Source organism: Puma concolor, chromosome F2 (genome assembly GCF_028749965.1).
Source record: "Puma concolor isolate L17-30 chromosome F2, mPumCon1.1.hap2, whole genome shotgun sequence".
NCBI lineage: Eukaryota > Metazoa > Chordata > Mammalia > Carnivora > Felidae > Puma > Puma concolor.
This window is the reverse complement of record NC_141684.1, coordinates 18,352,223-18,374,098: the sequence shown is the minus strand read 5'-3', so window position 1 is coordinate 18,374,098 and position 21,876 is coordinate 18,352,223. Positions and strand designations below refer to the sequence as shown.

The 21,876-nt window shown below is 38.8% G+C and overlaps 1 long non-coding RNA gene across 1 annotated transcript in view; it reads right to left on the bottom strand.

The window, feature by feature from the left end:
* The window catches only part of LOC147571865 (uncharacterized), a 107,639-nt gene that overhangs the window by 1,121 nt on the left and 84,642 nt on the right, over window positions 1-21,876 (bottom strand). The window lies entirely within an intron of this gene.

Sequence of the window (21,876 nt, the reverse complement as noted above, 5' to 3'; positions counted from 1 at the left end):
AGGTCAAGATACATAGTTGTTTATGATATAAAAGGTTTTTAATAAAAGATATTTTAATAATATCTGCTGCATTTGTCCTCATTTCCGGCCGAATCTTAGCAAGGTTGCAACTCAAGTAAAGTTTACAGGAAGCATCTTACCTTCCTGAAGCAGTTTATGAGAACTTAAAAGAGGCTGCTCTCCACTCCCAACCAAATAAGCTTGTCTGTTGATTTATTGTACTTTCCTCTCTTTTTCTGAAATTTCAATCTCTTAAAAAAAAAACCCAAAACAAAACACAGCTTTGTCTGTTTTTAATTTTCGTTTCCCTGGCAAGCTGTCTTACTTTTTCTTTCCTTTCATTTTTCAGAAATGGTATCTTTCTCTCATTTCTCCTCCCCCTCCCCAGTCACCACTGGTTTGCGTTTTTTGTCCCAAAGTTCTGCCTTTGTTTTCTCAGCTACAGTGCAATGAAATGTATTTCTCTAAATATTCTGACCTCAAACCAAATGACTTTCAGGATGAGCTCTCATGTTCCTTACCCTTTTGTGTATTATCATGTTATATATAGGTCCAGAGAAATTGATATATTGTAGCTTGTTTATAATAATTCTATTTAACAAGTAGAGCTAAAAGTACTTAGAATGTCTTTAACAGTTTCAGGGCACCTGAGTGGCTCAGTCGGTGAAGCGTCTGACGCTTGATTTTGGCTCAGGTCATGATCTCACGTTTGTGGGATTGAACCGGTGTTGGGATCCACGATGACAGTGCCGGGCCTGCTTAGAATTCTCTCTCTCTGTTTCTCTGTCCCACCCCCACGTGTGTGTGTGTGCACACTCTCTCTTTCAAAATAATAAACATTTTTTCAAAAGGTTAGAATGTCTTTAACAGTTTCAAAGGGGACATATAGAACCTCTAAAAATTGTTGTCTCTTTGTAAATCTAGCAACATTATTAGATTTGGCGAGCGCTACTGATATCTATCTTAAAATGAATTTAGTTGTATTAATTCTTTTTTTTTAAGTTTATTTATTTATTTTGAGAGATAGAGAGCATGAGCAGGAAAGGGGCAGAGAGAGATGGAGAAAGAGAATCCCAACCCAGGCTCCTCACCATTGGAAAAGAGCCCGACACAACACTCGAACTCACAAACCTTGAGATCATGACCTGAGCTGAAATCAAGAGTTGGACACAACCTATTGAACCACCCAGGCACCCATTAGCTATATTAATCTGAACTAAATTACTTTTCAATCAAATATATGCCATTCAGCAAATAGCCTTCCCCAAATAAGACTGCCATATCAATGAAGTTCAGTAAGATATTCTATGTGTCTATATGCATATAAATTTTGTTATGTATGTATATTCAGACATTACATGTGTTTGAATTTTCAGCTGTTTGTTGTCCCTCATTGTCTATTTATCTGTCACTGGAACCTGAAAGTACTCTGAACAACATATATCCTGGATAACTGTTCTTTGAAAAAAAATACTTCTTCACTCCCTACATTAGGCATCTGCTATGTGTCCACCATTATACCAAGCACTGGCAAACAAAAATGAATAAAACACAGTCTTTGCTCTCAAGATGTTCACAATCTAAGCGAGGGGAGAGAGACAATTGGAATCATTGTGATAAAGTGCCTAATATATGTGTTGAACTAATGATACCCTAGACTTAATTGAGGTAGGTGTGCATCTAGGTCTGGGTAGTAAATGTTTTAAAAGATAAATAGTAGTTTTCCAGGCAAAGAAAACGAGGAGAGAGTTGTAGATCGAGCACATATCTGGGAGTCTAAACACTGTACAAAAATGTAAACAACATATTTTTCAACAGTCATTAAAAATCATTATAAACATTAAATAATCATACCATTGTGATAATTTGCTTTATTGAAGTGACTAGCACGTTGAAGGTGTTGTGACTCACTGGGCAGCCAATTAAGGCCCAGGGCTGATGTCATAGCTTTTGCTGCAGAAATAAAGTCTTCAGTACCTTAGATATTCCTCAAAAGTTATGACCTTCCTGGAGTTGATGTGTGAATGTATAGAATTCACATGGCTTGGTACTACAGACTTAAAGATGCTTATAAAAATCTCTGCCTAGTTATCTCCCTGTGTGCAAAGGGTGTGGACACTGAAGGCAGAAAATCCTCAGCAAAGATAGTGCGTGTTTATCATGGGAGTAATCGTGGGTAAGTACTTCAGAGTCACTGAGATCTGGGGTCTCCAAAGTTGGGAGAAGGCCAAGAATAACTAGCTTAGAGTGAGGATGAAATGAGATAAACTATCTGCATCGGTCAGAGTTCTCCAGAGGAACAGAGCCAATAGGACGTACGTGTATATACACAGAGATTTATTATGAGTAATTGGCTCATGAGACCATGGAAGCTAGCAAGTTCCAAGATCTGCAGGGTGAGTCTGCAAGGTGAGGATGCAGGAAAGCCAATGATACAGTCCATTCTAAGTCAGAAGGCCTAAGAGCCAGAAAACCAATGGTGTAGTTCTGATTCAAGGGCTAGTAGTTTGAGACCAAGCAGGAGCGAATGTTTCAATTCAAATCTGAAGGTAGTTAAAAAATAAGCTCCAGTTTGAAGGTAGTCAGGCACGAGGAATTTGCTCTTACTCAGGGAGGGTCAGCTATTTTGTCCTGTTCATGCCTTCAACTCATTGAATGGGCCCAGCCACATTAGTGGGGGGCAATCTGCTTTACTCAGTCTACAGATTTAATTGTTAATCTCATCCTAACACACACTCACCCAAACACCCAGAATAATGTTTGACCAACATTATTCTGGGCACCCCGTGGCCCAATAAAGTTGGCACATACAATTAACCATCACAATATATAAAGTTCCTTGCACAATGATTGAAACAGTTCCCATAAAAGTGTTAAATAAATGAAGGAGTAAATAAAACCATGAGAAAGACAAAGGCAAATGGCTTTCTTAATCATTGTTTAATAGGGAAAAGGAAAAAATTGGCAACACAGAAATAATTATTTCTATAGATGTTAAGGATCACTTTGGGAGAGTGAGATAGGAGAGTGAGGAGGAAGCAATCTTAGGAATTTACTGTGAAATACAGAGCACTGACATAGTTTTCACAGGAGTGAATATGGCACACAGTCAACCACAGCAAACCACAGAATGAGAAAATCAGCTTGCGGCCAGCCCAAAGGACAACTTTCAAACCACAAGCTGGGATGCCTGATGAGCCATAATTCTAGTGGTAATCCAACATGGAAATGAAAGGAAAAATCTTGTGTTTGATGCTGTATCTATCAGTGGACTCTATATTCAACAACTCCTGTAGGACAACAGATAAAGGCACTGAAACAAACCACAAAGGATTGTTATGACTTAATTTTCTCCCACAGAAATAAAGGAACTCCTAATGGAAAAGATGCGATAGATATGAATGCAGCATGGGGTATGTTTTTCAACAGATCCTATCATTTTGACTTGAACACATCTGAATACTTTATACTTACTCGGTGGCTACTAGTGCCAGGCATTAGGGTGTCACTTATGTTACATTCATATAAAGCCACTGTAAGATACATACAGGCATCCATCTAACAAATGGGGATATTGGACCTCACATTAACCTTGGGAAGGTTAATGTCATATATCTGGAGAACACTGGGTCTGGGAGTCCAACCCAAGTCCTCCATTTCCAAAGTCAGAATATTTTAAATCCTAGGCATGATTTATAGTTAACCCATTTGCTCTGCCATGAAGCATGACAAATTGAGATGTACATTTTAGAAATTCTTTGAAGGCTGGATAAGCTACAGGAAATCTGGCCTCCTAATCCTTGGGTGGAATAAAATCTATGCCCATATTTTATCATCTGAATGCATTTCTACAGTGAAGTAGAAAAATCTTGCATAAAGAAGGTAACACTATGCCATTTGTACCATCTATCATGACAAGAGGGGAAATTTAGTATTTGTTCAGTTATGATAGGAAGAGATGAAAAATATCTCCTTACAATGTCTTAAGGTTCACCGTTGAAGTCATGCTACAGGTGCATGGCAATACTCTTCAGTGGCTAAGGACATGGTCTTTGAGTACTATTCCAGAACAAAGAGACATGAAAACTAAATCTTTAGATCATGGATTGAGGAAATATGTCTACAAAGACTATTACTGTAGGGGTGCCTGGGTGGCTCAGTAGGTTGAGTGTCCGACTTCAGCTCGGGTCATGATCTCACAGTCCGTGAGTTCGAGCCCCACGTCAGGCTCTGTGCTGACAGCTCAGAGCCTGGAGCCTGTTTCAGATTCTGTGTCTCCCTCTCTCTCTGACCCTCCCCCATTCATGCTCTCTCTCTCTCTGTCTCAAAAATCAATAAAGGTTAAAACAATTTTTTTTAAAGAAAAAAAAAACAAAGACTATTACTGGAATAATTATTTTCAACAAAAACCAAAGTCAGCACATTTGTAACAATCGATGAGCCTTGGCAAATGGTATATTGGTGTTTCTTGTCCCATTCTTGCAATCTTTCTGTTAGTTTAAATTTCATCAAAAACGGGGCGCCTGGGTGGCGCAGTCGGTTAAGCGTCCGACTTCAGCCAGGTCACGATCTCGCAGTCCCTGAGTTCGAGCCCCGGGTCAGGCTCTGGGCTGATGGCTCAGAGCCTGGAGCCTGTTTCCGATTCTGTGTCTCCCTCTCTCCCTGCCCCTCCCCCATTCATGCTCTGTCTCTCTCTGTCCCAAAAATAAATAAACGTTGAAAAAAAAAATTAAAAAAAAAATAAATTTCATCAAAATAAAAATTCAGGAGATAAAAGCAAAAATAAAGTAGAGTAAAATACCTTCTTTTCAAAAAAAAGCCTGGGCTTTGTAGCTGGATAGACTTGGTTTGGATGTCAGCTTGCCATTCACCAGATATGGGATTTGAGAGGGTCATTTAATCTTTCCAAGTTTTGATATTTTCATCAATAAAATAGGACAACCAACTAATCATGAAAACATGTGAAAATTAAATATTTAATGTAACATAAATATCATAATTGTAATTCAGTATATGCTAAAAATAAACTATGATAATTAGTCTAATAATTACAATTTGTTTGATGAGCTTAATTTGCCTGTATTATCAGAACAATTGTTGTAATCTTTTTTTTCCCCCCTTAGGGAGTCCTGTTTCATGATTACTGCAAAAAGATTTTGCTGCATCTGGTCTTAAAACCTTAACTTTGATCTCAGAGACTGTCAAGGTATATTGTATATCACATTTTAGATAACTGTATATCTCTTTGGGAAAAACCACTGGGTTATTTTTATAAGGCTAATAATAAAAACTTCTAGAAAGAGTGAAAAGCCCTGTTTTATAGATTCCAGTCTTTTCCCTAGCAGTGTTTTGTCAAAACAAGGTCTTTTCCCACAGGAAAATCTGTCAGAAAACCCAATCTCGCCCCAGCTACTGTTTAATACCATTTTCATTTTAGTGGGGCCACCAAATAAGCCAGAAAACCTACTGTTAACAGAAAATTATAACTGTCAAAGAAATATGGTTGGTGCAAAGAACAGCATATAATTGTTAGTACAATTACTACTACTACTGATAATAATATTACTAATAATAGTAATATTAGTAATAATAATAATAATAGCTGACACTTCTTTATAGTTTCAGGCAACTCAAAGTTACTGTATGATTGCATTTGTGTAGCATTCTTTCAATGAGAAAATTACGAAGATGGAGGAGAATATATCAGTAGTTGCCAGAGGTTAGTGCCAGATAGAGGTGAAGGATCCATGTGATGATGGTAATGGCATTGTTTTATACCTTCAGCATGGTGCTAGATACATGAACCCACACCTGTGAGTGAAGGTAAAACTGATACAATCTAAATACATTTGGTAGGTTTTATCAATTTCACTCTTTTGGTCGTGATAATGTGCTACAGTTTTGTAAGGTGTTACCATTGGAGGAAACCAGGTAAAGGGTATTTCGGCTCTCTTTGCATTATTACTTTCAACTGAGTGTGGCTTTATAATTTTCTCAAAATAAAAAAGGTTAATTGGGTGAATTACTTAATATCTTTTATCCACCTTGATGTTGACTGTAACCTTTTGACTTGGAGGAGAGAGATTTTTCGAGGCCATTTACATACATTTTAATAACATTTTGATCTCTGACTTCCAGATACAATCTTCTGCCTTTTAAAAGGTCAGTTATTAATACAGAACTGCTGACTCCAGCATCCTGAGATAAACAAGTTAGGCAAATGTGGTTGTATGAGATTTGTCATTTGATAAATGAGGAAAAACTTCTCCAGGAAGAATAGGAACAGCTTGAGTGAGTACAGCGTCTTGAGCACGCCCGGGGGAAAATGAAGTCATTGTTATCTGATGTGACACCTTGAGCTGCCTGCCTACCAAGCCTGCCACCAACGACGACTGTCCATAATGAGAGTCTGGGATCAATTAAGGAAAAGTGAACTTCTAACCTATGTGAACTGTCACGGTTGAGTCCTGGCCTAGCTGATCCCTGAGTTTCCAGAGGTTAATCACGGCACTCCACAGCTGACAAGGACCTCCCCTCTTCCCTTACCTCTATTGACTAAACTTGTGCCCTCTGAAACCCAGAGGGGAGAAAAGTTCCCTTTCTTCTTATTTGTAGTGTAGGGAAAGAGCGAGAGAGAGAGAAAGAGAGAGCGAGAGAGAGAGCACTAAGTATCGTCTCGTCCAAGAATAAACCTCCTTTACCGGGAGCAGTAGCTGGCAGGTAATAGGGGCTCAATATATTTTGAACAAATATTAATTTGAAATTAACCTTGAGAGGAGCTCGAATTCACAGCTCCTATCTGTTACACTAGGAAAAAAATTAATCATTTATCTGTTAAATGCTATGTATCAGATATTGTCTTTACATACGTAAATACTAATCATTCCTTTAAAAGTACTTTTACACAATAGATGGTATTTTTAACATCCATTTAATTGGTGAGGCCATTGAGGCATAGGAAAATTGAACAACTTCCCAGGTCACATAGCTGCTAGGGGCAGCTGAGCTGGACAGCCAGAGCAATCCCAGTGCCTGTGGCTAGATCACCAGCTTATCTTGCCTCTGATAATTTACGGGGATTCATTAGAGGTATGTATTCAAAAGTGAAGACATCCATTTTGGTTTAGAGTTTAACCAAAATTCTCACTTAAAATTTCTAAAAACATTCCAATGGGTTTTAGTATTTATAATAATCCTATGAAGTGGACGTTATCAACCTTATTTTGTTAAATAAGAAAATGGGGTCAATGCCATCTGTGGGTTAACATGATAACCCATTGTATAAGTGTTGCGCTCTGTCTCCTGAGTTTTATCTTCTAAACCAGAATCTTGGGTTTGCCATACGTTATCGAGTCTTGCATTTCACGTTTGACCTTGCATCTACAAGAATTTTAATTCAGTTTTAAGGTCTGACTCTGGCTAACTAGGTTAACTGAGCTTGTTGAGTTACAATTTGCTCATCTATAATATGGCACTAGTAATAATACCTGAACTTTCTGTCTCAGTCAGTTGACATGGAGAAGAGATGAGATAATGCAATGAAAATTATTTGTCAGCTGTAAACTCGTAGGCACATTTAAACTGCCACTACGGTTATTTTTCAGAATCATTTTTAATTCCAGGAAACTATGGCAAATGGGAAGCTCATTGGATTATAATTTTGGGGTGTTACACATTCAAGTCTGAATTCAGCCATTCATTTGCTCCACAAGTGGGTTTGGGGTTTTGAGTATGTATTATATGAGATGCACTATGTTAGACCCTATAGGAAATACAAGTAGTAGTACCTTACATAAATATCATCTGTCAAATCACAGTCGTACAGAAACCACGTCTTACTTACCACTATTCTATCCCACCCTCATGTCTAATCATAGCCGGTGCCCAAAAAATGTAGATTAAATGTGGGGAAAATACGAGGTTCAGTCCTTTTCCTTTATAAGTTTATGATGCTGTTAGAAGGTTATGATAAAGGAAATAAGTCTCTAGACTCCAAAAAGACACACAGGCTATAGATATATCATTAAAGAATTGAATGGGCGGAAACTTCATTGGATTGTAAGTATCCAGTTACCTCTATGGAAGAAGTAGGAATTACCCTAGATAATAAACCCTATATCCTTGGTTAGTCAGAAATTATTTAGAAGAGCAATTTGCAAACTTGGTTCTATCAGTAGACCCCTCTGCCCAGAGATTATGTTCTGATTCCTTAGGTCAGGCTGATGCCAGAGAAGCTGTGTTTTTACGAAGCAATGCAAATCAGTCTTATGGTTAGGTAAGTTTGAGGAACACCGAAGCAGAAAGATGAAGCCTTTTAAGTTGGGTAAAATCATTGAAAAAGACGAGAGAGAAAGCTTAGAGAATTTTGTTCTTCCCTCCCTTTCATTCAGTAAAAGTAATCTAGAAACAAGAGACATTCGGCAAAGACTCTTTCAAAATGTATGTAGGTTTAAGTATGTAGGGTTAGTATTAGCACTCATCCATTTATGTTGAGTCATTAATGAATACCTTGTATAAGTGATTATAAACTTAGGACAGTGCTCACCCTTACCGCCATCCATGTCTTCTGCCCTCACCCCACGCCCAGACACCCTAACTAGCAGTGTGCCAGGCTGTGGGTATTCAGAGTCTCAGGGATCTCACAGTCTATGTGAAGTAAGACACGTAGATCAATTACTGTCACTATAAGGACTGTAATGAGGTTATGCAGAAAAATCTGTGACTTTACAGTTTCCTACTAATGCATGGCCTTATAAAATCATTTTGCCTTTGTTTTAACCACATTGAACTAGAAGAACAAATGGATTTAAAAACTAGATAACTCTAAGTCATGAGGCTGTAAAACTGCTAACAGGAAGAGCTTATCTGTAAACAAACCTAAATGTTTTCTATTCAGTGCAACAGGTGTTATTTTATACCCTCCTTATGGTAAGCACGGAATTTCTTGGCATCTTTGAGAATAACCACCAATTCTCTGTAGGCAGAAATGTATTCTCTAGAGCTGTTTTTCCAATAACATTTATTTTAACAATAATATGCTTAGTCTGCTGTGAAAATACAACTTCACTGATTAGGCAGCCAGCCCAGTCAAACATTGTTTGGGGTTATAATTGTAGCTATTTAATTGTTGAACAATCTCATAATCGCTGCAAAAGAATCCCAGTTTGTTTACACGGAGCAACTTAAAACTTGTTTTCTTCTCTTCATCCCTTTTCCTCTTTAAAAGAGAACTCAGAAAAAGTCTAGCCTGAAGCCCCAGAGTACAATTAAGCCCCCTACAAAACGAATCGGGGCGAGGAGGCTCCCTTTTGGTTAAAGCAAGGAGCTGTTGCCATGATTTGTTTTAATTTGATAAACAGAGAGAGCTGTTCTGTTCTGAGACCTCTTTCCCCCCACTCAGAAAAGGGGTGTTTATGTACAGCTGTGGGGAATTACTCACAAGAGGTTTAAACAGTGGAAAAAGAAAACATCCTCTTTTCTCTTTGGACCCACCCGGCCCACCAAGGTTTACAGGCTTAGCCAATGAAAAGATAGATTACGGTTCACTGAAAACTCCCCTTGGAAAATGGAGACTCCGGACTCTGTTAGGAGAGTTACCAGACCGACAGGGCTGACAGTGGAGTCAGTGGCAGCAAGGGGATGGCATCCTTGGGAGAGGCTTTGCTTCAGAGATGGCACGTAGATTAGATACCGACACAGACACAGCCACAGGGACCAGGGTTGTACGAAAATGTGTGATGGAGTGAAAATGTTGCACTATGGTTCCTGCAGGGTCATTAAACTCCCTCTTAGCCAACAGTGAACAAATCTAGATATTCTTACTCTTATTTTGTACAAATGTCAGATAAAGGATAGAACTGCCTCTTTCCAATTTTCCCTCAAGTAATCTCTTTCTATGCATTTTATTTAATTCCTTTAATCTGTGCAAAATAGAAGCAGATAACTTAACTGAGGAATTTGATCAAAATACCTTAGAGTAATTTGCTCAGCAACACCTCGAAATGAGTGGTTAAGATGGTAATAAGTTAATCACTAGTTTGCTATATATATATATTTTTTTTTTCAAATTAAACATCAAGAGTTATGTTTTATGGGTTATTCTTAAAGATAGTAAGTATTGACCTACTTGCTAAGACTTACAGGCAACATTTAATGTTATGAGCAGGATGAATTTTGAACTTTACAAATATGCAGTATATGCTATTTCTTTCTCTTCTCAGTTCTCAGGACTTTGAGAAGTGAGTCACGAAGTAGAGTCTGACTAATAAATGATAAATATATTTTTTGAAGGCACAGAATCAAACTATAATGTTTTGTAGCTTACATTTTACCTACTGTAGTTAAAAAAAAAGAAGAAAGAAAAGAGAAAAAACAATATTTTATGCTTGTGTCTTAGAGTGGAATTCACAAAATAACATCTATCAAAATACTCTTATGTAGGGGCGCCTGGGTGGCTCAGTCAGTTAAGCGTCAGACTTCAGCTCAGGTCATGATCTCGTGGTTCGTGAGTTCAAGTCCCGCATCGGGCTCTGTGCTGACAGCTCTGAGCCTGGAGCCTGCTTCGGATTCTGTGCTGTTTCTGTCTCTCTCTCTCTCTCAAAAATAAACACTTGGGGCGCCTGGGTGGCGCAGTCGGTTAAGCATCCGACTTCAGCCAGGTCACGATCTCACGGTCCGTGAGTTCGAGCCCCGCGTCGGGCTCTGGGCTGATGGCTCAGAGCCTGGAGCCTGTTTCCGATTCTGTGTCTCCCTCTCTCTCTGCCCCTCACCCGTTCATGCTCTGTCTCTCTCTGTCCCAAAAATAAATAAAAACGTGGAAAAAAAAAATAAACACTTAAAAATTAAAAAAAAAAAATCCTTATGTAGAACTGTAATGGCTATATATTTCTGGAAAAGAAAAAGCACTTAAAGAAAATGTCCCTATGTTGATGGCCTAGTGAAATTGAGTTTTACTAAATCTTCCTTGAACTGTTGAATATAACAGTTCAATAAATGACATAACTGAGAACTTCTTAAAATATTCATATGCCAGTTTTAAGTGTTTCTCCAAATTGCTGTGAAGATGTCAACATAAGGATATCTTAAAAAAATTTTTTTAATGTTTATTTATTTTTCAGAGAGAGAGAGAGATTGCGTGTGAGCGAGTGTGAGTGGGGGGAGGGGCAGAGAGAGAGGGAGACATAGAATCTGAAGCAGGCTCCAGGCTCTGAGCTGTCAGCACAGAGCCTGACACGGGGCTCGAACTCATGAACTGTGTGATCATGACCTGAGCCGAAGTCGGACAGTCAACCAACTGAGCCACCCAGGCACCCCAAGGATGGTATTCTTAATTTGCCTCAGTATTTCTGCCACATTGGACTCTTAAAATATTCTTAAAATCTTGCTATCTCTCACTTGCATATTTTTGTAGAGTGACATGAAAATACGCTCAAAATGAAGAACTCAAAATTAATTTCATTCAAGATTTCTAAATTTATTTTGAATATTGCACTCAAATATGGTGACCCAATTTATTCATGATAAACTCAGGCACTAGGTCATATATACATGCTTTTGCCATTTGGGCTCTAAAACAATAAAACAGAAGAATGTCAGACTGAACAGCTTCCCTGTTTGAAAAAAGTCTTTCATGATTAACGGATTTTTTCCTTTAAACTATAACTTTCAAGAATATCATCATGCCTATTTCACACAGATAGGTTTTCTTCCTTAGAGTATATGCAGTCGTTAGGTAGAGATGGACTGACATCAAATATAATCAGCAATACTAATGGTAAAGACTCCATAAACTAGTTAGCGTTTTCCAGTCTTCCGTTTATAATGATAACAAACACTATTCATTTAATTCACTTAAAAAAACAAAACAAAAGATATCATGCACTGAGAAGCATGTATTGGGGAAACCCAAAAGTAATCATGGCCACGAGATTATCCCAGAGAAAATGTTTGGTTTATGTGGATTAGCCAGTAGTTGAAATACACAGATGCAGGTTCAGTTTTTGTAAAAAAATCAAAACCTTAAGTTTCAATATTTTGAGTCTTTTGTACTAAGAACTAAATGATTTAAGAGACTATTCTCCCTGCCTCCTTCTCTCCCTTCTTCCCTTTCTTCTTCCTTTCATGATAAGCTTGCTTTTTATACTTTGAAGTGTTATTGTTAAATTCATTTTTATTCCTCTTTCCAAAATATAAGGTCTTATTTTTGGTTTCATTTCACCGTGGTATTTCTACGGTGTTGTGGGGTCCAGCCTACCTGGTGCACGTAGCTGCTCAAGAATACTTGTTGAGTGAAAATGAGTAAATTAAATCATGCACACCAATTGTGGAAAATGTGAGAAATACCCCCCACCCTCCAGACGAAGGATATGGAAGAAGAAAAGCCAGATGTTTGATGCACTGGACCTTCCACTGGCTTCTCAATATCTGTGCAAACCCTGCCCTTGGGTTTGTGAGTGCCCTGAAGCCGTTTTTAATCTAGTTGTGTCCCTCTTTGAAGTCCACTAAGGAGCTGGGCAGAGCTAGAGAGGATAACAGAAGCTGGCCAAATAGAGGTAGCCTTTAAAACATAATTACCCTGGACTCCATGGGCTTAAAAACAGTCCATTCATGGCTAGAAAATGAACATTATTTATCCAAAAGTTTGCAGCTGTTACAGTCTCTTGAGAAAACACAAAGACCTATCCATGCCAGGTTTCTCGCATTGCCTAACTTCAATGATTCAGAGATAAAATCCCAAAATAGGCATTTATAAAGGCAAGGATGAGAGGAAGAAAAGACTCAGAACTGGGGTTGGTACTCACTGCGGCTGGTTCTCAAGCTACAAACCCATAAGCTATTTTTCTCCTAATTTTGCCAGTTTGCCTAGGGGATAGTCTTGTGCCAGTCAAAACAGTCACAGGCATTTTCTGTACAATATAGTCTGCTCCGTCTACACTGGTGGCTATTTCTGAAACACAGAGTAACGGAAACACTGAATCAAATAACGAAACCAGCAAAGTTAAGCCCTCAGATAAAAGAAGAAAACAAGAAAGAGGAGAAAACGTATTTTCCCAGGAATGTCCACATTTCTGCAGACTCAGTTTTCAAAGTGGATTTTCTTTGAATAGGGCTTGAATTTGCCAACGGGCTATTAGGATATAATACGCCACTCACAATTCTCCAAGAAAGGATCTCAATTTTGTTGTCATTTCCCCCACTTTCCCAGAGATGGGTAGAGCCAAGAGGAAGGGGTGAAGGAAAGTGGGCAAAAGATTGTGAGAGCAGAAGAAAGCTTGCTGGATCCCATCCAGTGATCTTCAAAGGATAACCTCTTCCAAACAGAGCAAACCTTCAGGGGGAGATTATGCAAAGCCCCTGCCTTCCAGCACCCCTGAAAACCTGCCACCCCCTCCATTCAGATTTGAGGATTAAGAAAACTGGAGGAAAGAAAGCATCTATTTAGCTCTGGTCCATGTCAAGAATTGTTTTGGGCTGGATCCTATAGCTTTATTGGTGGTGTGGTCGTCTCTCTTGCCTTTTTTTTTTTTTAAGGGGGCGGGGGGTGAGCATCTGCATTATTTGATAGTTCTGTGTTTATTTTTTCAGCAGGGATGCTTAATTGTGTAACTCCTGACTTGGTTTTGTCTTGCCAAGTGATAGAAATCAGAGCTGGAAAAGACCTATTAGGTCACTTTATCCTAACTCCTGCCAGCGAGAGTTTCGCCTCTCATATGCAAGATGAGCGTCCACCCCTTCCCTTGGGAGATTAGCTTCTACAATCCAATTAGTCCATGCTGCCAACACATTTTCCCTGACATTCAATTTCCAATTAATATCATTGTTTTTCTTAAGTCCCTTCTCACAAATTAAGTGTTTACCTTCTCTTACTGTTTTCAAATTTTAATCCACTGATAAGTCTATTTCCTTCTTTCTCCCAAAACACACTCATTTGTTTCATTTATTTTTTCCTAGAATCTTTCGTTGATTTGCTCACATTTGTTATTCTTTGCACAGCTCTGGATGTCTTTGATACAAAGATAATGAAGGCTTTTGTTTTCCCAACTTGGCACATCTCATTAAGAAGTGTGTATGCAGTGGAAGTAAGCAGAGAGTTCAGACACTTCAATTTTTTCATGAAATCCAGCCTTCCTCAAAATTTTGCTCCTATTTTCCAGAAGTTTCTGGAAGAGCAGTTAGTGGTTTGAGATATGAGCAATTTCTAATGTCTCAGCTTTTCAGTTTGTGTGTGTGTTTGTGTGTGTATGTGTGTGTGATATTTTCTGCTGTGGAAACCTTGGCTCAGATGATCAGCTGAGATAAGGCAGGCAGAGATAAGAAGCAGGAGGAGAGGAATGCCACAGTAATGAACTTACGCACCGAAGAAACCCAGCCACCCACCGGGAAACCTCAGTCCCTGAAGAGATGTACCCTTTTCAGGCTGCAGTGAACCACTGTGGGTCAGAGTTGCCCAGTGCCTGAGTGTGGCAGGCCTCGCTCTGAAGGGGGCTTTGCCCTACTGGGATTTCATTTCCTCATTGCCTAAGGACCTGGCTTTGCTCCTGCCTTTCCTCTTCTCCCTCTTCTGATTCTCTGGCCTTATTTTGGCCAGCAGATTGCATTTGCCTGTCCAGTTTACCAAAGAAATGCGTTCTCCTCCTCATGACCTCTTCTCGGACTGCCGGTCTAAGGGAGGAACCCCTTTTTCTTGATCCTGCCCTCTGACTAAGTTCTCTCTTGCTGCCCCTCCCTTTCCTGATGATCCAGTACAGACACCTGCCCAAACTCCAATTTTTCTCTACATCTCCAATTATTTCGTTGTCAAGACTGTCCACTCAAATGTACACCTGGCTTGATCACAGGCCATGACCCTGACCAAAGTACCTGGCTAGCACCATAACCCAATTTCATGCCATCCACCTTCTTCTCGCTCTGCTCCAGCCATGCTGGCTTTTCCTTAGTTCCTTTCCTGTGCTAGCACTGACATCTTTTTCACTTAGGGGTCATCTGCACGTCTTACTCATCAAGTCACAGCTTACATGGGACTTAGAGAGATTGTCCCTAAGTACCTTTGCCTGGACTGAGTTGGGTCTGCTGCTGTACTCCATCATTTAGCCCTATATTTGCATGGATAGCCCTTCCCAAAAATCGTGAGCAGATTTTTACTTAACTGCTAAACTATTCGACCTTTGTAAAACTCTATGACATGAAGACAGGCCCATGATTATTGTTCATTTCTGCTTGTGCCTAGTACATTATGAGTGCTCAGTTAGGTAAACACTTCAACCATGGCAGCAAAAAGTAAGAGAGTAGAACAAAAGTTAGCAAAGTCAGTCAGCCCATTATCGATAAATAATTAATTGTCTCAATCTATATAATTCTGTTATTTTTATTTATACTTCTAAACATATAGGTTTGGCTTGCATAAAAAAATTGGCATTGGGTGGGGGGCGCCTTGGTGGCTCAGTGGGTTTAGCATCTGACTTCCGCTCAGGTCACCATCTCATGGTTCCTGAGTTTGAGACCCGTGTTGGGCTCTGTGCTGACAGCTCGCAGCCTAGAGACTTTGAATTCTGTGTCTCCCAATCTCTCTCTGCCCCTCCCCTCCTCGCACTCTGTCTCTCTCTCTCCCTCAAAATAAACATTAAATTAAAAAAAAAAATTGACATTGTGCAAAACTATATGTCAGGTATTGTGTCAGTGAAGTTTTGTGTTGTTTTTGTTTTTGTTTTTTAATTTCAGGCAAGAGAGAGACACTGTACTATTTTTACTTGAAAAGGGAGTTTTGGGGGAAAATAGGGAGCTTGTATAATTAATGAAAAAATGGAGGAGTATGCATGGTACACAGATAGAAACTAAAAGAGCATAGAATCTAGGCAGTAGGAGCGATGATTTCTGATACCTGATCCCACTATATCATTGCTCCCAGACACTGCTGGAACTCCCAGGCACTGTCTTTGGCTCCCACTGTGGGCCACTGCATTAGCTGTAATGAATGAAGTCAACCATTCATTTGTTAGCAACTGTTTTAAGCTTCAAAGCCCAAGATTATAAGGCTGCTTGACCAAGTACTGATTAGCTAAACGAGCCCCATTCTCTGGATCAGACAAAGGATGTCCCACCTTGGGCACAGGCATTTTGAGATAGAGAACATGACATCTTCAACTCCTCACGTAATGAGTTATTCCCTCCCCCCCCCAAAAGGAGAGAAGGTGAATAACGGGCATTTCTCCGGCAGCAAATCTACCAAACCAGCCAACAGAGGAACCAAGGAACACCAACTACTAAACCTTAGTTATTATGCTCAGGATATGCTGTTCCTAATGGTTGAAGCATTATCTTGTTTTATGATCATCTCCTATGTTGCTCTCCATATTATTAATTATGTGTTTGTTTGTTTGTTTGTTTGTTTAGGAATCTGTATTTCTGAAATCTCAGAGGTATTAGGCTGATAACTTTGAATTATTCTGTAGGTTCCTTTAGCAGCACAGGTTGTTGTGATATTGTCTCAGGCTAGGTTCCCTGGATTCTGAATCAGAGACCCTAATTCTGGTGGAGGAGATGCATTGGAAGAAAAGCCCATAAAGAATGGATTGAACTGGGGTGGCGGCTGGGTGGCTCAGTTGGTTGAGCCTCTGACTTTGGCTCAGCTCATGATGTCACAGTTTGTGAGTTCGAGCCCCACATAGGCCTCTCTGCTGTCAGTGCAAAACCCACTTCAGACCCTCTGTGCCCCCCCTCTTTCTGCCCCTCCCCTGCTTGCTCTCGCTCTTTCTCAAAAATAAGTAAATATTAAAAAAAAAAGAATGGATTGAAGTAGGACAGAGAAAGGGAAAGTGCTGACAAAGAAAGTGATATCAAATAAAATCTAGCCTTGCCTTGATCCATAGAGGAAGGTCTTTGAATCCTTACCCACTTATCTATGTTGTCCTGCTGGAGGCAAGGGGGTGACCCTTTAGATACAACACCAGTCAGTCATCGGCTTTGAGTTGCCCCCAGGGGGTGGGCATAACTCTCTAGCTGGAGCATAGGGGCATACTCTCAAGAAAAGGGGACATTTATGAGTCATTAGCAGTTGACTCTCAGAGAAGTTGGGATTGGGGTATGCCAACAGATGAAAGGGGGGTCTGAGAGAGACATCACAGTATTTACTATAGATCTCTTCTATCTAACCTTTGTGGGGTTTATTCATTCATTGTTTATGTTTTCAAACACATCAACAAAGAAGGATCATTGTAAAACTAACAATTTTGCTTTTGTTCTTGACTTTGCCAAGGGGTAAAAAAGGTTGTGTCAACACTATGCCAAACCTCTGGATACAACAGACACAATTAAAATAGCTGAACATTTTGCTTAAACAACCCCAAACATATGGACACTTAGAAGGACACAGATCAATAATGAAATTATGATTTTATTTTCTCATCCAGATGTGGACTGTTACTTTAAGACAGGAAAATGAAGAATAATGAACTGTGGTGACTTTCTGCAGAATCAGTTAGTCCCTGCACATGAAATATTGGAATTGAGATTTATTATTCAGAAAAAAAATCTGTGAGGTTAATATTTTTCATAATAACAATCTCAACGTTTTCTTTTAAGTCCTCTGTATACATTTACTCATTTAATTGCCCAAAAATAGTCTCTGAAAATCTAGGCATTATTATTATCCCTATGTAACCCTTGGGGAAACTGAGGCACAGATAGGTTTATAACTTCGTTAAGGGCACACAGCTAGTAAGTGACAAAACAGGAATGGTTTTTTTCATTACTGCTGGGTGTGTCAAAATGACCTCAGCATTTCCCAGCATATTGCAGTTCACTTTGACTCTGAATTAGAGGGTCGATAATGGAGTCACTTTCCTTTGTAAATGCCTCGTTTTTAAATCTATGTGTTGGAATCTCAAAGAGAAGTAACCCTCTGCCGTTTGTAGGTAAATATGACCCGTCATCAGTAGGGTGAGCTCTAACCTAGCGGCAGTGGCTCCTGCACTGACCCATTGAGGGTCCCTCTCAGCTTACTACCGTGAACAATGAGTGGCTCATAGACCAAAATTAAGCTAATTAATTGGTCAATCCAGGAAATGAACATTTAATCTCATGAATACTAGTAGCTATCATTTTTGAGAACTTAGCTGATACTACGTCAGATACTCTAATGATGAAGAAGCTATTTTGCTGCTCAGTTTTGGTGTTTGCCTCATTCGTTTTCCTCTCTTGTTTTGGTAGAAGATCACGTTTTCTATGTCAGAGGTCTGGACCCATCACAGAAATTGGGTCAATCACATGATGGATCTCATTCACCAGGCAACAGCTGAGTGGTCCAAAAATGGGCATGTGACATAAGTGGGACAAATCAATTTCTCCCCCAGATTTTCTAACTGAATTTGGTTGGAGCAAACTTCTTTTTCATTCATTAAATTCGCGAGAATGTAAACTCGTGCCTGGCTATAGTTTTGTTTTTAACCCCATGGGGATGGTTAGCTGAAAGAACACAGCTCCTTGTAAAAAGAGGCAAATACAGAAGTCAGAATGATAATCTCATGGTTTGAATCCAGAGATTCTATTGTGGCATCTTGTTTGTTTTGTTTTGTTTTTGTGGTTTGATGAACTGAAGTCAATTTTTCTTGTCTTACTGAAACCTCCTGCATCTTGCAATCAAAGTGTTGTGAATAATACACACATATTATTACTAGTTCACGCAGAAACCTCCTGAGTTAGGTATTCTTAATGTTATTTTACAAATATGAGAATCAAGGCCCAGAGAACTGATGTCATTGGGCCAAGGTTGCACAATTAGCCAGTAAGATACAGATGTTGGATTCTAAATTTTCTCAGTTCAAAAACATTAGCTAGTTGCTATAACTCTTAGTGAAAACCTTTAATAATGATAATAAAACACAATTGTTTGTCAACACCTAAGAGGTCCTGACATGAATCACAATAGGGATTTTACCCATATGACAATGTGTATATTGTAGCTCATGGTTCGTTGTTTGCTCCTTGTGGTTCATCCAGGACTTCTGGCTAGCTATTCTTTCATTCGGAATGGTTAGTGTAAATACAAAGTTCAGAGAATGGAATAAAATGAAGTAATCATAAAAATGTTAAAAGTTTTGAAGGTTTTTTTTTTAGCACGTATGTAATATCATACAATTTGGATTTGGAGCAAAGAAATAAAAATGCTGGCTGAAATGCATTCTTTCTCATACTGTTGTTTACATATCAGAAAGACTTGTAAAGTTTATGATGATCTATTGATTTTAATGATGTAGTTAGAAATATAGGTTTTCAAACCCTAAGAAACATCACACGTTTTGTCATATGACAAAACTGGCTGATAGATATTTTTCATTCTTTGATTATATGCAGAAATGAAGAAATCCCTTTTTTAAATTATAGGATGAGAAAGTAAGACATTCTCAGTTTCAGGATGACATCATACAAATAGAATAAGAATTTTTAAATGTATTTTATCTTCCATTTGTATCATTTATTAAAGTTTATCTGAAGAGCCCTTATGAATACTCTAAGACTGGGTATAAGTTTCACTGCCTCCCCCCCCCCCCAATCCTAGGTATTAGGTTTCAAGAGTTAGGGACACTTGAAGAAGTAGAAAATCAGGGAAAATTACTGTATATGGGGAAATGTGTAGTGTGGAAATTGTACTCTATTTCTGATCTTATTGATTTCTTTTGTAATTGACATTTCTCCCCTTCACTTTACTATTTATTGAGCATTTAACACATGCCAGGTTTCCTGCTAAACACTGGAGATATAACAGTGATATATCCAGGATGACAAAACAGGAGTGACATGTATTGATGAGAGAAGGTAATTTTTAAAATTTAAGGTAGCTTCCATATCTGTCTCTGTATATATGGAGACACACAGTTGTGCATCTGGTGGTAACACTCCTTGTCCTCTGAATGTCCCAGAGTGGCCTTTTAGTTATGTGAATGAATGACAGTGTGTACTGGGGGCCTCAAAATGTCTGCAAAAGGACCATTTGTTTGCGGTTCATAGAGCTAATCTGAAACCGTCTCCGTGATTCAATATTAGAGAAACTTCTCATGGTGGATGAGGTGGGGTCCCTTGATTAAAAGGACCTCATGATGTGGAGGGAACTCCCCACGAAGCAAGGGCTATGTGTCCTGGTGGCCTAAATTCAGCATGAGGCCAAGGGCCAGGAAGCATGTGATTATATTTTGAGGAAATTGTGGTTGAGTAAGTGAGTATGAAAGAAAAGAGTGCTCATGATAGAGATCTAGGACAACAACTGCAACATGGCATCTGTGGGCAAATACCCATTAGACTGGACAGAACTGGTGTTTAGTAGTTACATCATGGGGCAGTGAAGAAATCACGGATGTTAGTGAACTTACTGGAGTCTTTCCGTATTTTTTTTCCCTCTCTGCTTAGAGGACCGGTTGGTTCTCTTTGTACCGAGCAGACTATACTGCCCAGGATTTTCCTGTAATTTAGAGAATAAAGATGGGGTTAGGATGGAAGTCTCAAGAGGAAGAGACTAGGCATCTTATCATTAATGGCAGAGTGACCAAAGGATTCACTAAAAGTGAAATAAGATAGGAATGACGATGGGTGGAGCCAGAGAGTATAATGTTAAGCAAAATATGTCAGTATGTTCCCACCATGGAGAGTCCGTGCATGTCTCATGGCAAGAGAAGGGCAGGCATAGACTTCTTAAAAGGAAGGAGGCAAATGGTGGGAGCAATGATATAACCTTCTACATGTGGTTCAAAAGCAACAAATACAAACCTATCTCTATGGTACAGTTGGATGACCTCCCAGCCATCATGCATGAGCAGTCGATGATGTCGTCCCAGACATTCCAAATCTCCACTTGCGGTTGCCAGTGTCCATAGCGGTAAGAGAGAATGCCTATCAGTGTGTTTGCCAATGAAGATGAGGTTTAGTGGAATGAGGATTCTTTACCACTGATGGATAATAGTGATTCACAAAGGAAATACTGGGGCCTATCTTCTCTGTAGTGGATCAACCCCAATCGTTCCAACTAGATACTTTTTTAGAATATTGCCCATAAAGGGACATAAAAAAATTCACTGCATAAAAAAATCCCCAGCACCTAGCAAAGTACTTGGTACATTGGTGGTGGTGAATACATTTTTGTTAAAATGTATTGAATTGCTCCTAACTCTGATCATCAAAAAAAACAGACTGTGGAAATTCAGTAACTGACATAAATGAGTATTTTGTGTTTGGTGAGTAAATTAAAAATAGTGAATGAAGATAAAATACCCTTAATTAACTAGCCTAAATTTGTTCTGATTATCTTGGTAGATATTCTCCTTATATTTGTAAACTTTTCAGAGACTAATAGCACTATCCAAAGCTGTGACAATCATGAAGGGAAACTGACCAGACCTTGAAAATCTCAAATTCTCAAAAAAACTTAGCAAAAATTTTTGTCTACAAAATGCAGCATATGGAAAAAAATTAAAAGAGCTCTTTATACTCTTAATAATTATATATAACAATTACATTTAACCATTTACAAACATGTTAAATTCCATTTCTTGTAAGTCATACTTTCATTTAAAGGCCTCATAATCCAAGGTAATCAGATTTTTACCTGTTGCTAATATTTTATCACTCCCTGAATAAGAAGTTTTTTGCATTGGATAGAGCATTTACAAATAATTTCACAAATGTATTTTTTTAATTTTGGAAAGAGCATATAGTAGACATGTTAGGTATGCTAGCTACCATTATTTTTGACATCACTCTCTTTAATTTATATAATATGTCTACTTTTCTCACAAGGAAACCTGATTAAATCATATTCACTTATTCTTTATGTCTGTAGAAATTTTGCTTTGTTTTTTCTTGTTTACTTTCAGAGTCAATTTTTTTTACAGT